General features: G+C 51.8%; 1 pseudogene; it reads right to left on the bottom strand.

Annotated features, from left to right (window-relative positions):
- Positions 1 to 1,370: 1,370 nt before the first annotated feature.
- LOC101344795 (palmitoyltransferase ZDHHC3 pseudogene) lies at positions 1,371 to 2,237 on the bottom strand (annotated as a pseudogene).
- Between the last annotated feature and the right edge of the window lie 8,562 nt (positions 2,238 to 10,799).

Below are 10,799 nucleotides of genomic sequence, written 5' to 3'. Positions count from 1 at the left end.
AAAAAAAAAAAAAAAAAAGAAATACAAACAGGGCTAAACAAATTACGCTCTGCTCACACAGTGAAATAGATGACAATGGGGATGAGTGAACCAGAGCTATGTATGCCAACATAAAACAGCTCAAAAGCAGACGCCGCTCTTGAGCAGACCTCACTGAGCAATCTTACTGACTCTACAATGATCTCAAAATAAAAAAAATAAAAAACACGAAAAAATATCGAATTCAGATGGCTTGACTGGTTGGTGAATCTCACCAGATTTTTCAGGAAGAGCTAGTGCCAATCTTATACAGAAAATGTTCAGAAAATAGAGAATCATAGCTACCCTACTCATTTTATACGGCTGCTGTGATCTGGAGTAAAACACAAACTAATTAGGTCAATAAAAGAAAAAAAAATCTACTGGCTCAGATCATGGATGAACACAAATGCAAAAATCCTGGATAAAATAGTAGCTGACCAAATCCAACAGATATTACAAAATAATGCATCATGATGGAGTTGGGTTTATCAGGAATGGTTCAAAATCAGATAATCCATCCGTGCAACCAGTTGTCATGGAGCCAGTTCCATCTCATGGCGACCTCATATGTGTCGGAATAGAACTGTGTTTCATAGGGTTGTCAATGGCTGATTTTTTAGAAGTATATTGCCAGGCCTTTCTTCAGAGGAGTCTCCAATCTTTAGGTTATCAGCCCAACATGCTCACCATATGCACACTATCCAGGGACACCGACCCATCTATGCCGTTCACTCACAATAATAGCCCAGGGGAGAAAATTTACAGAATTATATCAATACATATACATAAAAAAACCAAACCCACTGCTGTCTAGTCAATTCCCACTCATAACGACCGCATAGGGTTTACTAGGCTATAAATCTCTCCAGAAGCAGACTGCTACATCTTTCTCCAGCAGAGCCACTGGTAGTTTCGAACTGCTGATCTTTTGGTTAGCAGTTGATTGCTTTAACTACTGTGCCACCAGACTTCCTTATATCAATATATACAGATAGCACGTTTAATAAGGTTCAGCACGCACTTATGATACTTTATTAGCAAGTGTTGTGGTGGATTTGATTGTTTTCACATGACAGAGTTAACAAGGTGCAGCATACATATTTCACCTCATTTTCTGGAACTTTCTTTGGGCAAAGCTTGGCTTCCACATGCCTCACTTTCTGCTCGGCACAGAACATGAGGCTTTTAAAACTCTCTGCAGTGTTGGTTTCATCCGTGGATGTGGGAGCAATGACGGCTTACTGTTTAAGTCTGCTGTTGTTGCATTTCCCCCTAAACACCTGTAAAAGATTTAGCAGATGGGACAGTCGCTGTGGTCCCATGTGAGTGGGAATCCTGGGAGGAGGCCCTCAGACCACGTCGTGGTGCCCATCCAATTTCTGAGGCTCCTCGGAGGCAAAAGGGTTGATCCAGGCCACCGAGAGGTGGTGGCCAAAGACCGCCTTCAAGTTCATCCACATGGTGCCTTTGCCCCACCTGGCCCGCTCCTTCTGCAGCAGCTCAATTCTCGTCTGGTCCGTGCAGATGGCGTGCATCTGGGTCCCGAACATCACCGAGGTGAAGATGAGGCCTTTCAGACTCACTAGGAAAAGGAAGATGAGGGAGCCAGGGGGCGACACGGTGCTGTTGGTGTTCCACTCGCCCCGAGCATAGCGGCGCAGGGCGGGGACGCCAAGCAGCAACAGCACGTGCAGCGCTGCCAGGGCGATGTAGAGCGTGAAGAGCACGAAGTACTTCTGGTTGTCCTCGCCCACACAGTTGTTGATCCAGGGGCAATGGTGGTCCATCTTGCGGATGCAGCGCCCGCACACGCTGCAATGGTGGGCTCGCGCGGGCCTGGCGCCACCGCAGCGCTGGCAGCGGGCCGCTCCGGGCCGGGGCGGTTCGCCCAAGGGCACCGAGCCGGGGTCGCTGAGCATGGCGCGCGCGTGCGACGCTAGCCCCAGGAAGGCCAGCAGGTGGAAGAGCGCGCCGTTGGCTGCGGCGTAGGCCAAGTCTGGCGACGGGATGAGGAGCTCGGAGAGCAGCGCGCTCGCGGCGCCCAGCACCAGCCCCCAGGTGCTAGCGGCGCACACGATGCCCAGCGCATCGCACACGAACCAGACTCGGCGGCGGCGCGCGGGGGCCGGCCGCGGCGGCCCTGGCACATTGGCGGGGCGCGGCGGGAACTCGAGTGTCCTCTCAAGGGCCCAGTGGGCAGGGACGCTCACGGGCATGGCCGGCACCCTCAGGCATCCTCGCGGCGCGAGCTGCCTGGGGGAGGGCTGCGGGGGAGGGGCGCCAGCGGAGGAGGGAGAGGTCCTTTGGCCGCCGCCGCCTCCTCCCGGCCTGGAGAGCACACTCCCCGCCGGGGCCCTGGGCAGAGCGCAGGGGTGGTGGCCGCCGCAGCTTTGGTCCTCACCTACGCAACCGGAAGTCAGCCCCCTTCTGCGTTCTAGAATGTGCCTTGGTGGTGGGGGGTTTGTGAACACAGAAAGGGGAACCCCTGGGGTCCACCCAGCCCGGCCCCTTCCCAGCAGGTGAGTTTTCCGTTTTGGGCGAGGCCACAGCCTGGGCCGCAGGAAGGGGGCAGATGATCCTGTGATGTCGCACACGGCCTCTTTGGGACTTCCTCAGAAAGATGGGGTCAGGGGCGAAACCCGTGATGCCTTCTGGGTGCGAGGCCCGGTGCCTCTCCACGCGTCAGTTCATTCAGTCCTCACAAAGGCCCCACCAGATACAGACTCATACTGGCCCCGTTTTCCAGATGGAGAAACTGAGGTATGGGGAAGCTAAGTAAATTGTCCGAGGCTGCAAGCCTGTGAGTGACACCTCAGGCGTCCACCCTGTGGTGTGATCAGAGCTGGGCTGTTGTCGCTGCCCTGCACCTGGAGGAGGGCTGCATAAGGTGGACGGGGTGGGGGTGGGGGGGTGTCTCAGGCCGGGGCGGCAGGCCTCTGTGCATAGCTGGGGATGTCAAGGCCAGCGTGAAAATGTCAACATTCTGAGCCAAGGGCTGCTCTAGCGTTCACCTAAGGCGTGGATCATCGGTGAAGCAGCCGCGGAGTCTAACACTCGGGTGCAAGGATGCTGACCACACAAGGCCGGGGGAGGTGGCCTAGCTCAGCCTGCTGCTCCCTGTGAGCTGCAATGACCGTGCCACTGGCAATAAAGCGAGCGTATTCCCTGGTCGTATTAATGGGAGCACGTCCTGTGGAGTGAAGGAGGGGACAGTGCCCTATTGTGTTATCCTGAGAAACCTGTCTGGGCGAGGGGCTTGCAGGGCAGAGTGGCTCAGAAACAAGTCAGCTGAGGAAGTTTCTGGGGACCCGGGGAAGATACCCCGAAAGGAGGACTCAGTGCCCTCTCTGGCTGGAGGCAGGAGTGCGTGTATTTGCTTCAGTTCCCTAGGGTGGGAGGATGGCCACAGGGGAGGGTCAGAGAGAGGGTCAGGGCTCCATTCAGGGTGGGGAGGGGCTGCAGGCAGGGCGTTCTCAGACAAGAGGGTTGACGTCTAGAGCAGGGGTTGCTCCAGGAATGAGCTCAGTGAGCCTGGGGCGTCCTAAAGACCCCTCAGTCTTCATGGAGCCCCACATTGCAGCAGTGTGTCGGATTAACCAGAAAGGAAGCCGTGTGGAGACCCACTCTCACTGGTTCCCTAAGGGGTGTATCTGGGACCCAGAGCTGGTGTGCTGGGGAGTGGGATGGGATCAAGAGGGGCTGCTGCATCCTTCTGGGTGTTCTTTCTTGGGGTTCAACTTTGACAATGAGCCGTGTGACCTCCCTCCTGCCAGGAAGGGCCTAGCTGTCACTTTGCCCCCTTTCTTGTGTGAGGAGGTACCTCTGTGCCGCCACCCTCGGCCACGCCTCTCTCAGCGTCCCAGATCAGAGCAGCTGATGGCCACAGACACTGGGGTCAGTGTATGGGGCATTGGTGTCTCCTGGTTTCATCAGGATGTGCCAGCGAATCCCCCCACAGTGCCCCTGGGTCAGCGCTCGGCTGCTAACTGAAAGGTTGGCAGTTCAAGTCCACCCAGAGCGTTCTTCAGAGGAAAGGCCTGGTGATCTACTTCTGAAAAAATAGCCTTTAAAAACCCTATGAAGCGCAGTTCTGCTCCAACACACGGGGTCGCTGTGAGTCAGGGTTGAGTCGACAGTAACTGGCAGTGACGCCCTGTGTGCTCTTCAGCACCCTCACCTCCGGGGCCATCCTTACGGCCGGGACTCGATTTCTCACAAGACCACCTGGGCTGGAAAGTCTGCATTGTACTTGGTGACAGTGTGCTGGTCTCCAGTGCAAAACATCCTTCTGAATCTGTCACCGCCTCCACACCCAGTAGGGCATCACAGGTGGCCTGCTCACTGCACATCAGCTGTAGAGACACCTCCAAATCCTGACTCCTGCGGTGACTGTGGTGGGGGGGGTTGTAGGTGGCCTGGGTCCCCTGCATCTCTGTGGTCTGGCTGTGGCCTTCACCAGCCAGGCTTGCAGGACCTTGTGTCCCCTGTCGATAGGAACTGCTGTGGGCCTGCTGGGTCCCCAGGTCCCTCATCACAGCACTTGGAGTCCGCAGCAAGGTGTTCGTAATGTCCTTTTATTCTGAGTTGTAAAATCTGAAAACTTCCCCCGTGCGCCGGGTGGCCTTGGCTCCTCCGGCTCCCTGTGCATGGGATGCTACAGCAGAAACCCCATTCTGGCCGGCTGTTGGGGTTTCAGTGTCGACTGGGGGATCTCACTTCAGGTTCCTCTCTTTCGATGAGTCCTCCCACCTGAACCTCCTCGAGTGTGAATTGGCGATGTCCTACCTGAGTCCTCTCTGTCGCCAGCCCTGCACCATGCGCTTGCCTTACCCACTCTTTCCTGCTTGTCTGCAGTTCCCTCCCTGGCGTCTCCCTGGCTCCGTCTTGACTTCCTGATTCCGTCCCCCAGTCACGGGCGGTCGTTACGCACCTGCCTGTAGGGTGAGCTTACCCCTGCCAGCGGTGAAGGAGGCCGCGGGGCTGCAACACCCCTCCGTGACTTTTTTAGATGGAGACCTGAGCATTTCCTGTTTGGGAGCTGCGGTGCCTGGTGCTGTGTTTTAAACGGCCGCTGCCAGCTGTGAGGTGCTGTGTGCCGATCTGTGTCCGTCACTGTAGGCTATGTCCTTCCTACCGCTCTGAGAAGGACAGAGGGACACACCTGGCTACTGGGTCCCGCCCGTGTCCGAGTCTGTACATGCTGCCCCTGCCCTCAGGGCCCCGGTTCCACACCCCGGCTCCGGCCTGCCCCCAGGCCTCCCCCACCCGCCATGGGGACGTACTTCTGCCCTCGATGCCACGCCCCGCAAAGACAGCTGTCCCCCCGGGGCTTGCCGTGGGCCCACACACTCACTGTCTTGGCTTTGGTCCTGCGAAGGGCCAGGCTGGGTGGCCAGTGCTCCATGTCCTCCCTGGACTGGAGCCGCCTGTGGGAGACCCTGTACTGTGTCCCTTGAGTCCCCACACCCCGTGTCTGCCTGGTTTCCAGCACAGAAGAGCCAAGAGCCTGGCCTCTTCCCCACTTCTTTGGTGGCTCTGTCTGTGAGTCTGCTGGTCCTGTGAGCCGGATGTTTCCTGTGCTTTCACGAGTCTTGGTTGTTGCTGGGTCTGGGGGAGACTCTTGTGTTTGCTTGTGTTTGCTTTCCAGCCCCTCCCCAAATGCATCAGCACTAATTGTTTTATTTCTTCCCTTGATTTTCTCTAGTTTGCAAGGTATATATCACCTGCAAATATTTACAGTTGAGTTTTCTTTTATGGATTGTTGCTTTGACTACAACTTCTAAAAGAATGTTAAATCATCGAGGTGACGGGGGTATTGTCAGTCTCAAGTTTAACAGGGATTTTCATCATTATATTTGAGGTAGCCGAGTAGTTGATAAGCATTATTTATTATGAAAAGGGAATGTTCTTTTATTCCTAGATTATCTTTTAAAAAATGTTCCCACCTTTTTCTCCACCAGGGAATGTTGTTTTACCCAATAGCTTTTATAAATCTGTTCAAAGTGTCATACTAATGAGCTCAGCAGACCTTAGCCTAATGCAGTCTTCTTCCTTCCTTTCCTCTCTCCTTCCTTCCCTTCCTCCCTCCTTCCTTCCTTTCCTCCCTCCTTCCTTCCCTTCCTCCCTCCTTCCTTCCCTTCCTCCCTCCTTCCTTCCCTTCCTCCCTCCTTCCTTCCCTTCCTCCCTCTGCCGCTCTCCGCTCTCCCTCCCTCCCTCCCTCGTTTCCATTTTCCTGTCTGCTTTCTTTAGCTCTAGGTGTGCATGGCGTAGGATCCTTTCAATGTTCCAAATTCCAATTGCCACTATTTCGCTTATTCACAAATGAGGCTACGGTTTATTGTTTGTTTCGTCTTTGTCAGGCTTTTGGAATTAGAGTTTTCCTATTGAAAATGAATTGAGGTGCGTCTCCTATTTTTTATGCATTGGAATGGTTCCTATCGCGTGGGGGATATTCTGTCGCTTGGATATTTTCAAGCACTCAGCACTGAAACTCTCTGGGCTCAAGGCCATTTTCGAAGGTGATTTCTGGATAATCTGTTCTATCCTGTTATTTGCCCATTTAGGTTTTCTACATCTTAAACCCGTTTTTGGAAAATTGCACTTTTCCCAGGAAGTCACGCACGTCATTGAAATTTTCAAATGCTTCCACAGAGCTGTGCGGCATGTTGGGTTTGAAGTAGACGTTTTACCGACGACTAGCGCGTTTGCCAGAGCGTTCCCTTGTAATTAAACGTGCTTGGCTGCTTGCTGTGCTGTGTTTTCTTCCCCACTGGTGTTCAGAGTTTTGCCAAGTTTATGGACTTTTTCAAAGAACTAGCAATTTTTCAAAGATCTAGAGAAGAAAGTTCTAGTTTTCTAAGTTATGAATGAGTGCTGGCTTCTCCCATCTCTGTTCTCCTTGTAACTCCGGCAAGTCTGAGCCTGGTTCACCTCTTTCTTGTTTTCTTAGTCAATAATTACTGCATTTAAACCCAGAATCTCTCCTCAGCATTGGCCTTAAGCCTCGCCTTTCACATTTCCAACTGCAGAACCCTTCTTGTTATCACTTTTGAAACATTCACTATTTAAAAGTTCGGTTTCCCTTTTAAACAGAGAATTATTCACGTACGTGTTGTAAATTGCACATAGTTGGATTTTTTAAAACGTTATTCATTTTTGTTATTTTTTCCTGGGTGTTGTTGTACTAGCTTCAGACAATGAGACTTGTCTTTTCTGTCTCTTACAACTTACTGCGTGACCTTATTTATGATACATTTTTGCAAATCTCTCATGGATTTAGGAGGAAAAGTGTGCCCCAGATCTGGGTGTGATTATTTATTAAATCAAACCTTATTAACCATGTTGTTCAGTTTTTTCTACCATCTTACCTATTTTTGTCCATTCCAACTTTTGAAGATTGAGTTGTAGGTTAAATTCTTTCACCATAATTGCTTTTATGTCAAATTTGAAAGTATTTTCATTAGTTTCCACCTCATATGAAAATTTGTTTCATATTGTTATTGAGCACAAACGCAGTACAGTGATTTCACTATTTGGATTGTACCCTTTGTCTGTATAAAACGGGCATTGTTACCTCATTTCCTGCACTGGTGTTGAATGATTCCCTGCGGCCTCTTACCGTTGCCCCCCCAGCCCCACATGGTTTCAGTCTGCATGTGCCACGTGGCGTTTGCTTGTCCTCTTGCCTTTTAAATCTCTCAGGCGTTTTGGATTTTGTTTGTGACCCAGGCGGGGGTCTCTGTCTCCTCTCAAGGTCAAACGCCTTGAGGGGCTCCCTCCTGGATTCAAATCTCAACTCTGTTGTTATCTGGCTGTTACGGGCTAAATCACGTCCCCCCAAAATATGTGTATTGTTGGAATCCTAACCCCTACACCTGTGGATGTGATTCTGTTTGGAAAGAGGGCTTTCTTTGATATAAATTAGAGTGCAGTCAGGTAGGGTGGGTTCTAAACCTAGTCACTTCTGAATTACAGGCAGTCCCCTGGTTACGAACATCTGACTTATGTACAACCTGTAGTTACAAACCAAGCCCCGTAAAGCCTATTACATTAAAAATTTGAGGTGCATACAATGACTCGTAATAGCAAACGGGTGCTACTTTGTGATGTGCAGCCAAGCATTAGTATTATATTACAGTATTATTATGTTTAAGATGTTTTAGTGTATCTGGAAGCTTTTCTTTAATTTTTTTATGCATAGAAAGGTACACTGTATACTATATACTAAGACAAACATTCCGCTAACTGACATTACATATGAACCGTACTTGACTGTTCTGACTTACATATAAATTCCACTTAAATACAGACTTAGGAACGGAACTTGCTTGTAATAAAAGGACTGCCTGTATGAAGAGCAGAGTAGACACAGAGACCCACACATGGAGGTCGATGGAGACACCACGTGAGGACCGTCTACAAGCAAAGGAACCAAGGAATGCTCCGGACTACCAACGAGGAGGGAACTGACATGCAGAGACCCTGATTTGGACTTTTAGCTTCCAGAACTGTGAGAAAATAAGTTTCTGTTCTTTAAAGCCATCCACCTGTGATATTTGTGTTACAGCAGTCCTAGGTAACTAAGACACTGGCCATGACATTTTTAATTTCATTGACTTATTTTTATTGTGGTAAATATGTATGTAACTCAACATCTGCCATCTCAACATTTTTTACATGCTCAATTCAGTTATCATATTATCATGTTGCGTGACCATCACCACTACCCATTTCCAAACATGGCCATAACATTTTGAAATAGTTTTACCCATTATTATTATCATTGCTATGAAGATGTTATTCTGTTTCCTTGGAAAGCTGTGGAGAGTCTTGGTGGCTTTGATAGGGGCCGGCCAGCTGCGGAGGTGGACGTGAGCACAGCTGCTCCCAGCCTGGGGGATGAACAGAATTAACTGGGTTCAGGTAGAGTCTCTTCGGGAGGGAAGGCTGGAGCAGACCCAGCTCAGTTGCCCTGACTGGCGCTGAGCCTCCCAGTGGCCTGGAGCGCTGAGCCTGTGGGGCCCGCTGGGTCTGCAGAGGGACGCCAGGTCTGTGGCTGGGCAGGGCAGGCTGCTTTGGCCTGGACAGCGTCCTCCTTCCCTACTCAAGCTTCCCTGGCCCTCGGGAGTTGGGGTGGGTTTCTGACTCCCCTCTGAGAGGTCATTGCCTCGCCTCAGCCCCCAGCTTCCCTTGAGGTGCGTTTCCGGTAAAACAGTAACGCCAGCAGACACCGTCCAGGAGGTCGAGGGCGCTGTCCCCCTCAGCATTCTGTGTTTGTCCTCCAGCAGAGCCTGCACTTCCTGTTGCCAGACATGGGTCTAAGAAGATAGCATGGCCCCAGTTCCCCGAGGGGCTCCTGGGGCTCTGAAAACCCCTGCCCAGATGTTAGGGGTAGACCAGATGGCCCCTGGTCCTGCTTCTGACTGTGGGCAGGAAGACCTCCTGGCCTGGGGCCATGGGCTCCTGCTCCTAGAGTCAAGAGAGAAACAGACTCCTGAAGAGCCATGTGCTTTGTTTCTGAGTCCCATCTTTTTTGAGGGAAAACATTAAATTCCCATGGGAAAGAGCTGAGTTTAATAGTGGAGAAGGACTCAGATAGATGTGTGTGCCTCCACACGCACACACAGCGTGCGTACCTGCCCCTGCCCCGGAACAACATCTGGAATGTAAATATGTATTTATGAGGAAGCGTGTTCTCCATAAATCGCTCATAATTTCTGTGAAATTAAAGTATCCAGGAATTAGATTCCCAGGTAGTCCCCAGGCTCCAGAATGTTCAGACCTGCTTGATTGTATGTCAGCATGTGAAATATTCATGAGGCTGGCGCAGACTTCGGGGATGGTGTGCGGCTGCAGCATCTAAAGTGTCTAGGGGTGCTGGCCTTCTCTGGCCACAGGGCCCCTCCCCCGTCCACTGAGTGGAAGGCTGGAGTTGCTGGGAAATTAATGCCCCACCCCCAGTCACTCTCAGCCAGAGATGCCTGCATTTGGTGGATAGATGCCCCAGCTCCCTGATACCTCACGGAGCCAACTCCTCGAGAAGTGGGTGTGGTCCCCAGCCCTCAGTGCCCCTAGCAGGATCAGCTGCAGGCACCCACAGTGGTAGCTGCTGATATGCACTCTCCGTTGATTCCTTCCCTTCCCTGTCTCACAGCCCCATACCCCACTGGGGCTTCCTGGGGTCACGGTCCAAGTCAACTACCTGCATTAGAGCCCTTGTCTCAGGGCTCGCTTTTGGGGAACCTCAACAAGCCAGGGGCTCCTCTACAGCAGCTTCTCCAAGTGCGTCCCCTGCCAGCAGTAGCTGCATCACCAGGAAATTGTTCCAAATGTAAGTTCTTGAGCCCCACCACAGATCCATGGAATCAGCCCTTCCACCTGTGTTTTAAGAAGTCCACCAGGCGACTAGGATCTGTGCTCAGGTGTAGGAACTGCTGCTACAGAGTGTAGAGAAATGTGTTGTTGGAAAGAGGGTGAAGATGATCTGGAAAGATGGTTGATGGAGGTAGGGTGTTCATTCTCAGCAATCTAGACAGCGAATAACTCATACTATGGCTGGTGGGGACCATGATGGGGAGCAGGCTCACTCAGAGGGTGGAGGGTTTGTGGGACCATGATAGGTGGATGGGCTCACCCAGGGTATGGATGACAGGTGGGGACTGTGATGGGTGGTCAGTGTCACCCAGAGGGTGGACGGTGGGTGGGGACCGTGATGGGTGGATGGGCTCACCCAGGGTGTGGATGACAGGTGAGGACTGTGATGGGTGGTCAGGGTCACC

The sequence above is a fragment of the Trichechus manatus genome, unplaced genomic scaffold (assembly GCF_000243295.1).
Source record: "Trichechus manatus latirostris isolate Lorelei unplaced genomic scaffold, TriManLat1.0 scaffold00069, whole genome shotgun sequence".
Classification (NCBI taxonomy): Eukaryota; Metazoa; Chordata; class Mammalia; order Sirenia; family Trichechidae; genus Trichechus; species Trichechus manatus.
The sequence above is the reverse complement of the archived record's forward strand: the minus strand, read 5'-3'. Positions and strand labels throughout refer to the sequence as shown.